We start from the raw sequence: 12651 nt of genomic DNA, 5'->3' as shown, positions 1-12651 counted from the left end.
CATATTCCTCTATATTCTGCAATAAGCACTATATAAACATTGAGAGAGACATTTAATTTGTGTATGGAAAGATGGATTACACAGTCAACTTTTTTTAACTTTTATTTCCTACTGTGAATCAACAGAAGCTACAGTTTAGTACCTCCCAGGATAAGTAATAGAAAATCCCACAGACACAAACTGCTGAGTTATCTTCACCCTTGTTCTTTTATTTAACATTATGTTCATGTTATTTAATAAAAGATACAGAGACTGGGAAAACACAACACAAGTGACGCTGTGCATGTAAAGATACAGAAGAAATCAATTACAATATAATAGAAAGCATTAAATTTTCTTATATACATTTTATTTAAAGTATTCGGAAAAGGCCACACTATATTAGAATCCAAAATATTCTATCTTAAAGTAAACTTCACTATAGCAGAAGAAAACAATTATCACTAATCTAATATCAGCAGGTTTTCATTTCTGATTTCTCTACTTCGTGTCTGCTTTTAGCCTTATTCAGGGTTAAGCTGGGAATAACAATAATTATGTTTAAGACCACCAAATGCTTTTATGACAGGGTTCTTAACTGCTGCATAAATATACAAAATAAAATATTTATTAGGAAATTATGTTTTGCGTCTCAAATGGCCTTTTTCAATTGCCCTCTCATTTCCAAGAATCTAAATAGAAATATTGGCTCACTTTAAAAAGAGTTTTTAAACATAACCTGTGGTGACAATAATAATTTTAAACAGCTAATATCTGATGTCTTACTATATGCTTACTCAATGTTTGACATACAATGTCTTATTTATTTTTCCAAACACCGCATGAGGGATGTATGCATGCCATTCTTATTTGCAGATGTAGAAACTCAAGGACAGAAAGATTAAGAGACTCAGCTTGTAAGTGGCAACCCTGGGATTCAAATGAAGGGCTCTCTAACTCCCAAACCTATATTTTCACTCTATTATGTTGTATCTCATGTATAAGCTGCTTGGTTGGAGTATTTTCCCCTAGAAACCATGTTATAGACGATATTTATGGTCCTACAAGTAACCACAAAATATATTGCATTTGTATCAAAGTGCCAATACTATTATACAAAATCTGACTATAATGTGTACGGTTGTTACTTTGAGATAATACATGCCAAAGTTTTTCTACTTGGCATAGCAGGAACCAGTTTTCTACTTATGTAGCTGGATAACAGAATCTCTTTCCTTTTCCCTGTGCCCTATTAAACCTGAATACAGCTGATTATGTGGGGCTTTGTGATATAATAAGAGAGCAAAATAAGAACCATTTCACCACAGAGGAGACAGAGGTGGGTGGTTCCAGAAAGGCTGAAATAACTATAATGGGTATAGTGGAAGATGAAAACCTGCTCCATGTCTTTTTTTGAGAGAATACATTCGTGTTTTACATTATGTTTCAAAGCTCTTTCTACATATTTTAAGATATTATCTCTAATCATCACAGCATCTTTGTAAGGTAGATATGAGTGTTCTTATTTTATAGCTGAAGGTTAGCTGAAACTAAAAGTGGTTCACACAGCCAGGGAAGTGGCAGAACCAGGTCCTAAAATTCTGGTGTATCTAGCTCCAAGGGCTCCAGGATTGCATGATTATTGGGGAGCAAAAGGTCTCTGAGAAGGTCAGTAAGCTGAAGGTCAAGGTTGTTCCATGGTCATATTTTATTTGGTACACCAAATGCTTTAGGAAATTTTAAATTCACATTCCTGTGCTTACCAATTTTTTATAATTCTCCTACACACTATATTTTACACTCAGCTTCCAACAGAGGTACATCAATTGCATGGCTCTTGAAAGAAATTAAGAAGTCTCGTGAAAGATGATTATGATGATAGAAGGATATTATACAGAAGCACTTCACTGTATTCTGTACACATGTCCCATTTAATACTAATAACCATTCAATCTGTTAGATATGGTTATTCCCATTTCCCAGATAAGGAAATTGGTTAATTTGCCTAAGCCCAACACAATTCCCTAGTAGTAGAACTGAGATTTAATTCCAAATCGGAATTATCCAAATTATGTGTTCCTAACTTCTAGGTTAAACTGCTTCTACTAGAGAGCTAGTTTGTAAATGTTTCTAGTATAAACGATTCTCAAGCAATAGCTAAAAATCATCGTAATGTACTCTAAGAATTATCAAAGAAAGATGAATAATTTGTTCTTCATCAGCAGACTCTTACACTTTCTTAAAAAAGAATCAGTCAAAATTTCAACTCAGCCAAATTTCAAATACCTTATATTGAGAAAACCTTCACCATAGGTGGTTAACTTAATTGTTCAGAGGATTTGAGACTAAATAGTCTGTCCTTTGATTTCACTCTTGAATCAATGGCCCTCATGTTCTTCTGTCACTGTGAAGATGATGGCTTCTCATCTCTAGATAGCAGAAGAGTGGGTTTGTAAGAAAGAGAAGCTCGCTGATATATTAAAGAGAACTGTGACCTCTGCAGAGGATTGATGGTGGCTTCAAGAGAATGTGCTCTCCCATCCACTCACAAGTGTAATTTAAAGAGGATTTTTCAGGGCTTGGATAGACACCATTACTCACATCAATTCCCACTGCTTTCTCTCTACATAGCTCTTTACCAGTTCTGGTCCACAGCTACCCTGCCCTGTTTAATCAACAGCGTGCATTTGAGAAGTGTTCTCCAGCCTTCCCAAATGAATTTCTTATAATGCAAATTGAATGAAGTGGTGAAAATGATAAATATGTCTGCAGTGTAACAGATCTGTTTCATGCCATATGATCTGCCTGAGGGTAAAAGGAACTTCCCAAACAAACTATGCCAACTCCAGATTTGAAATGATCTATTTTGACCATTAACTTACACTCAGTTTTTTCTCCCATGAATTTTTTCCTATGAAAGTTTTTGTCTGCAATATTTTACAATATTGAGGTCAATTCTCTGCTTTGACAACCAAGATATAAATAAGTTCAAGGATATAAATTTATTCATGACAAAAATTTCACAAACCAGAATGCGTTTGTGATTCATGATATTTTTCTAACTCTTTCCCCATATGACAATTGTGGTAGACAGAGTAGTACACCCCCAAATGTGTCTACCTCCTAATCCCTGGAACCTGGGAATGTGTTATATGACAAGGTTGCAAGTGGAATTAAGGTTGCCAATCAAGTGACCTTGATAAAGAGAGATTATCCTGCATTATCTGGATGGACTCAATGTAACCACAAGAGTCTCTGTAATTGAAAGACAGAGGCAGGACACTGAGTACAAGACAAATGTGATGCTAGAAAGGAAGAGGTCATAGGCCCAGGGTGGTGGACAGCCTATAGAAGCTGGAACGGCCAAGGAGATAGGCTCCCTCGTAGAGACTCTAGAAGGCAGTGCAGCCCTGTCAACATCTTAATTTCACCAAGTGAGGCCCTTTTAAGATTTTTGGCCTTCAGAAGCACACTACAATACATATGCATTTTTAAGCCACTAAATTTGTTCTAATTTGTTAGAACAGCAAAGGGAAAATTAATACATACAATGGCGCCTGGAAGTGATGTGATACTATTAAAAATACCTAAAAATGTGAAAGTGTTTTCGGAAGTGGGAATTGGGAACAAGATGAGAGAAATTTGAGGAACACGATAGAAAAAGCTGAGACTGCCTTGAATAAAGCGTTAGTATAAACATGGACAGTAATGACTCTCCCAGTGAAGACAGAAGGGAGTGGAGAATGATAGAGAAAATATATTGTTTCAGAGAATACTGAAATAGTCACAGACTGTCAGTAATGAAGCAGTTAGTATTACACATTGTCACATACTGCCAAATGTAGGAGATAAATCTGACATACAATTGGCCCTATCTTCACATTTAGCATATGCAGATTTAATCAACCACAGACAAAAATATTCTTAAAAAACAAAAAACAACAATACAATACAAAAATAAACAATGTTATGAGTAAGAAAATAATATAGTTAGTATAACAACTATTTACATAGCATTACATTGTACTAGGTATTGTAAGTAATCTGGAAATGATTTAAAGCAGGAGTGTCCAATCTACTGGCTTCCCTGGGCCACACTAGAAGAATTGTCCTGGGCCACACATAAAATTTACTAACACTAATGATAGCTAATGAGCTAAAAAATAAAAATTAAAAAATTGCAAAAAATACCTGTAATGGTTTAAGAAAGTTTAGAATTTGTGTTGGGCCACATTCAAAGCCCTCCTGGGCCACATGAGACCCATGGGCCACGAGTTGGAAAAGCTTGATTTAAAGTATAATGGATATGTACACACGTTATAAATAAATACTGTGCCATGTTATAGAAGAGACTTGAGCATCTGAGGATTTTGACATAGGGGTTTCTGAAACTAATTTCTCAAGAACACCCAGGGACCACTGTATAATTTATGTACATATATAACCTCAGTATTTGTTTTGATAATTTTTGAGAGGCCAAAAGTAGTTTGGGTGAAAACCCAGGAAATAAATGGTTTAAAAAAAAAAAAGAAATAGAGAAAAAGGAAAAAAATTCAGAAAATCCTTCCCAGGATAAGTAACCACAGGCATAAATCAAAAAATGTAAATATGTTGCTTTGTAGAACTCAAACTACTATTAAACAGAAGGCCTCACTCAAGCTCCAAACCCAGATGGGTTTAACTGTGCAGGTTGAGGTAAATACTTGGGAGGGTAGAACCACTCAGTATAGTTACAGGTAAAATTATGTTGGGAGTGTGAGGACCTCAGAGAAATGTAATCCACTGGAATGTAGAGTACTACATAAGCAGAGAGAGGCAGCAAGAACCTTAAATGCATCTTCCTAAGTGAAAGAAGTCATTCTGCAAAGGATACAGATCATATGATTCCAACAATATATTTTAGAAAACAGCAAAACTTTTAGAAACAATTAAGGTTCAGTGGTTACTGGGGTTATGAGAAGGGAGAAATGAATAAGCAGAGTATAGGGGATTTTTAGGTCATTGAAACTTCTCTACAGAGGCCAGATTATGTGGGGAAACTGGAGTACAAGACAGACAGCACGGCCCTGGAAACTAATCAAAAATCCTGGGAAAACAAGAAACTCTTAGAACTTGGAACTAGTGACTACAAAGGAGAGAATGCCAATGGGTCCAGTTGGATGGAGTTCATGTCTGGAGACATACTGAACAAACAGAAAGCTGTACAAAGGTAAACAGCCATGGGTTCACTTTCCCTTCCTGAGGGTTCTTCAGGACTGTCCCCTGGCTTAGTGATGTTGCATCTCTGGGCAGGAGCTTACAGGCTCAGTGTCCAGGGCCCAGTGCTTCCTGAGAATAGAGTGCACCATGGAAGACAGGGATGGATCCCTACCTCCTGAACAGCTGTAGCTTGAGCTCACCCTCCATGGGCCATTTTAATTTTTTTATTGTTACTGTGTGCTGCATAACTCTTCCTTCTTTTTCTGTACTTCCTCCAGATGAATTCATTTGGGAAAGAGACAGAAATCAGGTAAGAGGCTCCAGATATGACTCCTCCAGAACACAGAGGGACTGTCATGTTCTCTGTTCCTCCTCCCACTTTCCTGAATCACTTCTGTTGAACAGGCTTCTGAGATGGGTTCTTTCAGGAAAAATTAGGACATTTTCCTTTAAGAAAAGACAGTGAGCAGCAGAAGGCTTCCATTTAAGCTCACGACTAATCTGGGGATGGTAGAGGGCTCAAGAGTAAAATTTCAAACACAGTGACTCCGTGTCCTTGGAATGGATTGTTAAGAGAGTGTAGGATTCTGGGGCACAAAGTCACACAATAGTTATTCATCATCCCCTGTCATATATCAAGTGTCTGAGTTCACTCCCTGTTTCAGGGCTGATCTAAAGAGCAAAGCCAAGTCTCTGGAAGCCTCTGATCAGATGCTAAAATCTGAGCTCTGTCTTCAGGGAGCAGAGTCCTCCCTGACAGGGCACACACACACCTGTGGGCTAGATATTCCACCCCTGTCCTTGGCAGAGGAACACTGACCAGAATCTCAATAGAGCATCACGCACAAAAAAACATTTCTTTGAGTTTTCCAAAAAGGGATAATAAAAAAATGATTTTTACTCTCCTAAAAAGAGCAACAGAAAAAAAAAACACAGAATCATGTGAGTTTCAGATAGAAAGTTGCATTATTCGAGAATAATGATGGGCTGAGATTTGTCTAAGGAGAAGAGAATGAGAACTGTGTCCCAGTTGCTGAGTCCTTCAGCATCTAGGGGAGACAAGGGAAAGATATCCTCACCTGACCCCATGTCCTTACCCAGAATCACTCATCAACCTCAGATCCATGGAATCACCCTTTACCAGCAGCCCCTCCACTGCCCCACATCACTGAGCAGCTTCCTGCTGACTCAGCCTGGCCCCTTTCCTTTCTATGGTACTGTCCCAGTGAGCTCATCTCCAGAGTTCCTGTGGGTGGCCTCTTCTGCCCTGACATTTACAGGCTGGGGAGACTCATGTCTGCCCATCACAGTTTTCTTCTGGAGGCAGGGATTAGGCAGGAGTTTGTCCCTCCTCCTTCTCTCACTGTGTTCTCCACGAAGAGTGTTTCTTTTCATCACTTGCTGGTTTCTCTCTGGGGTTAAGCTGCAACCTGTCATGTGGTGGTTAGACATGTTTTTATCCTTCAACTTGTTGGTCAGGAGTACCTGGATATGGACAATAAAGAGGGTGCACATCCAGATGTGGTTGGTGAAGATAAAGGATTTTGTCCAGAACAACCAAGCAGGGCTATAAGCAGCATTCTGTGAACACCTTATCATTACTTGGTATTTGGCAGGACACCCCAGCTCCCACACCTTCCAGGGCAATGAAGACAAATCAGTGCAGTTTAACAGTTCATGGACTCCACTGCTCCCAAAACAAGTCAAAACACCTCCAGAGAAACAGTGGCCATAAAGGCTCCCCAACTGTAAATGGAGAATTGAGCAATCTAGGGCTCCAGTTGCTGAGGTATGAGCTGTACCTTCAAGCCTGTTGAGACATAAAGATCTGGCAAACCGTATCTGAAAGACCACCTTGTAAGAGGGTCAAAGATCCAACTGGAAGAATACCTACCAAGCCAGCCTCCTTGTTTTGCCACGGAAACGCCCTTGACTCAAATAATTTGTCTTCTAAGGGCATAGAGTCCTAGACCCAAAATATGTACAGAGGAGATACATATTTTGTATCCTTGCATTTTTGCTATTTCCCAAGATCATAATATCCACTAGGAGGACAGGATTGACCCCTGTCATTGGGGGCACAAGATCCCTAAGGTTCAGGTCCCAGGGACCTGGGCCAGAACACTGCCTTGACCCAAATGTAGAAAAACAGAACCCTAAGAGACTTTACTCAGAAAAGCAACCTGAAGCGGATGCAGGGTTAAGACCCTCCCTCATTGTAGAGCTGAAATGTTGAAAACTGATATTAAATATTATATGTTTGTTAGAACCCCTATCCAACACAAAGAGTGATTCTTAATGTAAATAGGCTACAGTTAACCATAATGTATCAATATCGATTCATTAATTGTAACAAGTGTATCACACTAATACAAAATGTTAATCATAGGGGAAACTTCATTTAAGTGACAGTGGGCTTGGAGGAAACAGAGGCAGGTGTGGGAGGCTGAGGGAGAATTCAGGAGCTCTCTGCATCCTTGGTTTAATTTTTTTTAAACCTAAAACTGTTCAAAAATCAAAGTCTATTATTTTTAAAATAATACAGAGTATGTTCTCTGAGCACAATAAGATTAACTTAAAAATCAATAACAAGGTATCTCAGAAAGCTTCATCTTTTTAAAATTAAAGCACATACTTCTAAGTAATCTGGGTTAAATAATAACTCACGAAGAAAATTAGAAAATATTATGCACCAAATAATTATAAAAATACAACATAACAAAACCTGTAGATTCAGCCAAAGTTGTACTTAGAGGAAATGGTTAGCTTTCAGCTTTAAATGCTGATATAAGGTTGTACCTTAAGAACATTGAAAAGGAAAATTAAACAAAATTTGAAGCAAAAATAATGAAAAAAAAGAACAAAATAGATGAAATTTTAAAATGAATTAACAATTCAGGAAATTAATAAGCCAAAGTTTGTTTTATGTAAAGATCAATAAAATCAATAAACACACTGCTAATGAATAAAAGAAACAATACAAATCACCAATATCATTAACACAAAAGAGTGATCAGTACAGGTCTTACTAATAATAAAAAGATAAAAAGAAATTATTAACATCGTATGCCAACAAATTCAACCACTTAGAAAAAATGGAAAAATTTCTTGAAACATACAACTCACCAAATTCACACCATACAAAAAAAGGAAGACATCTACCTCACACCATAAACTAAGATTAATTCTAAGTGAATTATATATTTAAATGTAAACAACATAATTTACTTGTAGAAAGTAATATAGCCAAATACCATCACGATTTCAAACAAAAAAAAAATGAAAAATCTCAAAGCTTCTGCTCTTTAAAAGATATGTTTACGTAAAAGGTACGACACATAATAAGAAAAGACATTTGTAACACATGTAACAAAAGACTATATCCAGAATAAATGAAATTTGCCAAAAACTAGTAAGAGAAAGTTCACAAAAACTCAATAGACAAATGGGCAGATGATTTTAGTGGGCACTGCACAAAAAGGATTATCCAAACAGCCAATATAAATATAACGTTCCTTGATGTCATTAGTCATCAGAAAAATGCTAATTAAAATCAGAATTAAATACCATTGCACGAGGTATAAAGATTGACAATAAAAGTGACCAAGAAAGTGAAATAATGGGACTCATCCTAAGCTACTTTGAAGAAGTAAATTGTACAGCAATTTCACTTCAGCGTATATGCCTGAAAGTAGCATTATATGTCATAGTTCCAATCTGGAAACAACCAGAATGTTCACCAACAATGGAATAGACACAACATTTGGTTATGTTCATCCAATTCAATACTACGCAGCAATAAAAACAAGTAAACTACAGCTACAGGCAACTCGGATATTGAGCACAGACTCACAAACAATATTAAGGTAAAAGACCCTGACACAAAAGAATATACACTGTGTACCTGCCCACATAAAGCTAACAACCAGACAAAGCTATACCATAGTGTTTAAGAATGCAGACTTAGGTATACAATTATAAAGAAAAGCAGGAAAGTAATTCCCATGAAAGTCAGCATGGTGGTAACCTTTAATAACAGGCACTGAGAGGAGACAGAAAGGAAAGCTGAGATATGCAGGTAACATTCCATTTCCTGATCTAGGGAGTGGTCACACAGGTACTTATCTTGTTTTATGTGCTTCTCTGAGTGGGGGTTATATGTCACAACAAAAATAATGAAAAAGAAGAAATTTGAAGCTGCAAGGAGGAAAACCATAGTGCTAAAAGTCCTCAAAATTACTGCAAGCAATTCTGTTTACAATTTAGCTACCTTTCTCTAGAACAACATACAAGCTCAAGCCATGAATTTTACCCCATGAATGTAAACTATTACCATTAGGCATTATAATGCGGTTGGAATCACTTTTCATAAATGTGTATGCATGTCTCTTTGACTGTCTTTGAAATTTTTAATTCAGAGAGCATTCCAGACTTGGAAACAGCAGTGCAGAATGCCAGCGTTTCAAAATATGTCACCATATCCCATTATCTCTGTGACACTGGCTTGGCTATCTCAGTTATGGACCCATAACTGAATTACAGAGGGAGAAAAAGAATGTTTTCAAAGTAATAGTTCTTCCACATATAGTGTGCATGATTAAGTCAATAATTGTAAACTAATGGAATCATACTTATTTCTTCTAGAAGTTACTGCAACTAACTCATACACATTTCAGCAAATGAATATTACATGATCATTACTATCTCTGGTAGCAGTTTCAGGTACCCAAAGAATAAAGCCAAAAATTTAGCCCTCTGATGAGACCTTTAGATGTATTTCCATGGTACAAGGGAATACAGTATCAGTATTCCATGTGTAAATAAGTTCAATTAACAACGAACTGTAATTGCACAGGGAGATGAAAATTAGTTTAAACAAGTCAATTAAATCATAAACATTTCAGAAATAAGAGGATGTGTTTGTAATCCAATTAGTGTGTTAATATACTAATAAATTTACTGATTGGAATGGTATCTTAATTGTATATTAGGGCACCCGATAAAAAACAGTATATCTTAATTGTCATAAAGGGAGCTTTGGCTGCAGTATGACTACATAAGTTTGGAGAAAATTATCCATGTTAATGAGATCAAAATGCTTCTATCTAGAATAATAAATAAGGTTGCTTGATGGTTCGGCTAATAAAAATGCATCCAAGGGACAGGGGAAATGGCTGAACACAGTGTTGTCTGCCAGACAATAATTACACTAAGTTCCTGATGGGAGAGAATGGGATATTTTATACAATGACCAAAAAAATCACTCCCATAGTTTAAACACTCAGATAATCATGGGAATAAAATATTCCAGGGGTAATTCTTTATCACTACCTCAATTACCACAAATTAAGCTGATATTAATATACTTTCCTGCTGCTCAGCCTTAAGTGAAATCAGTTGCACTTCACTCAAGAGAATGAGCCTCTCTCTCCTATTTCTGCGTAATTACCTGTAATTCATAGGGCACAGGGAGACCTGTGCAGCCTAGTCAAGGTCATGTTAAGAAGGTTGAATTGCATTGTTTTCAATCACTATCAGTAATCTGGACTGAGGTTGCCACCTCCCCAACTGCCACAAGACAAAGGGACACTTCCTTGGCACAGGGGTTGCAGTGCCAAATTTTCAGGCCAAGGGACAGATTGATGGAGCTTTATATAAAATGTGCATTTTAATGAGTACATGGCACTCAGATTAAAATGCTGAAATAGATAAATAATGGTTTTCAGTGCTAATTGCAACAATTTAAATCAATTAAAATGCCTGCAAAGAATGTTGACTTTGGATGAATTCCAACTTACTTATGCAAACTTGGCCTGCTCCTCAAGCCTTCAGCTCCAGTGCTGGAGACATCTGTAGCAGCCTGTCCAGATCTCCCCAGCTTAGCCAAACCTCCAGCAATTTGAAACATCACCAAAAGCCATTATCATTCCATGACTATTTCTTATTTTTTACCTCTCTGTAATAAAATTTATTATTAGGATTATCTATATGCCTCTATGCTTATTTTCTTGCTTTTTCATTTGTTTAATAAATGGGAAAAAAATGGGAAATGGCATGCAAGGTAAATCACTAAACCCAATGATGAACTAGGAGTAGCATTTTGTAAGCCCAAATCTGGAAACCAAGATAAAAAGTGATATCCTATTAATTTACCAATACGGACTTGCTTTGTGCTGGCCACTAGAACACAAAGCCCCTAATGGCCTAGAATTTACAATGTCAAGTTTGTTCATTGGCAGACAGATGGGAAACAAACAAAAACATAAATATATAATATGGTAATAAGAATGAGAAAAATAAAGCAAGATAACAAAGAAAGGAAAAACAGTAGGGGTAAACATGAAGTTTATTTCTAGTTGTCAAAGACAGCCTCTCTAATAAAAAATATTTGAGCACAAATAAGAGAAAGGAAGCCATGTGATTACTGGAGAATGAATGCTTCAGGCAGAAGGAAGAATACATGAGGTTGGGCTATGAAGTGGAAGTGTGCTTGGCATGTTTGAGGAAGGGCTAGGAGGCCAGGATGGCTGAAGTTTAGAAAGCATAGGGAAAAGTTGTAGGACAGGATACATGAGAGATTGCAAAAGCCAGATATTAAAAGGTATTATAAGCCAATGTAATAGAAGAACATTTTCTTTTGCTCTGATATTGCCACATCATTGGAAACCACTGGAAGGTGATGTGATCTGACATGTTTTAAAAGAATCATTTTGACTGCTGAATTGGAAATGGAAGTTATTATGTCAACATAGTAGGAAGAACAATTAGGAGGTGATGGCAGTAATTCAGGTGAGAAAGTATAGTTGTTGAATTAGGAAAACAGTTATGGAGGTAGTAATGATTAGAATTCTGTACATATATTTTATATATATTATATATATATACATATAAAATATATATTAGGTGAAGTTTATTTCTGGTTGTCAAAGATGGCCTCTCAAATATTTTTTTTTTATTAGAGAGGCCATCTTTGACAACCAGAAATAAACTCTAATTAATATATATATTAATATTATATATATATAAAAGGTAGCATCAAATGGATTTTCTCATGTATTGGAGATAGAATAGGCAAAAATGACAAGAGTTGTGGACAAATCTGAGATTTTGATGTAAATCATTTAAGGATGGAGTTAATCCCCACTGAGATGGAGAAGATGGAAAGAAACAAGTTAGGGAGGACAGAAAAATTGGCAACTAAATTGTAGGCACATTAAGTTAGAGATGCCAACTTGTTATCTAAATGGAATTGCTAAGAGCAGCCAGTTATACGAGTTCATATTGGCCCAAGCTGGAAATAAAAATTAAGAAGTTGGTCGGGCTTAGTCGTTCACACCTGTAATCCCAGAACTTTGGGAAGGTGAAGCAGGTGAATCACAAGGTTAGGAGTTCCAGATCAGCCTGACCAAAAAGGTGAAACCCCGTCTCTACTAAAAACACAAAAATGAGCTGGGTGTGGTGGCATGCACCTGT

The sequence above is a fragment of the Cebus imitator genome, unplaced genomic scaffold (assembly GCF_001604975.1).
Source record: "Cebus imitator isolate Cc_AM_T3 unplaced genomic scaffold, Cebus_imitator-1.0 Scaffold86, whole genome shotgun sequence".
NCBI classification, from domain to species: domain Eukaryota; kingdom Metazoa; phylum Chordata; class Mammalia; order Primates; family Cebidae; genus Cebus; species Cebus imitator.
The sequence above is the reverse complement of the archived record's forward strand: the minus strand, read 5'-3'. Positions refer to the sequence as shown.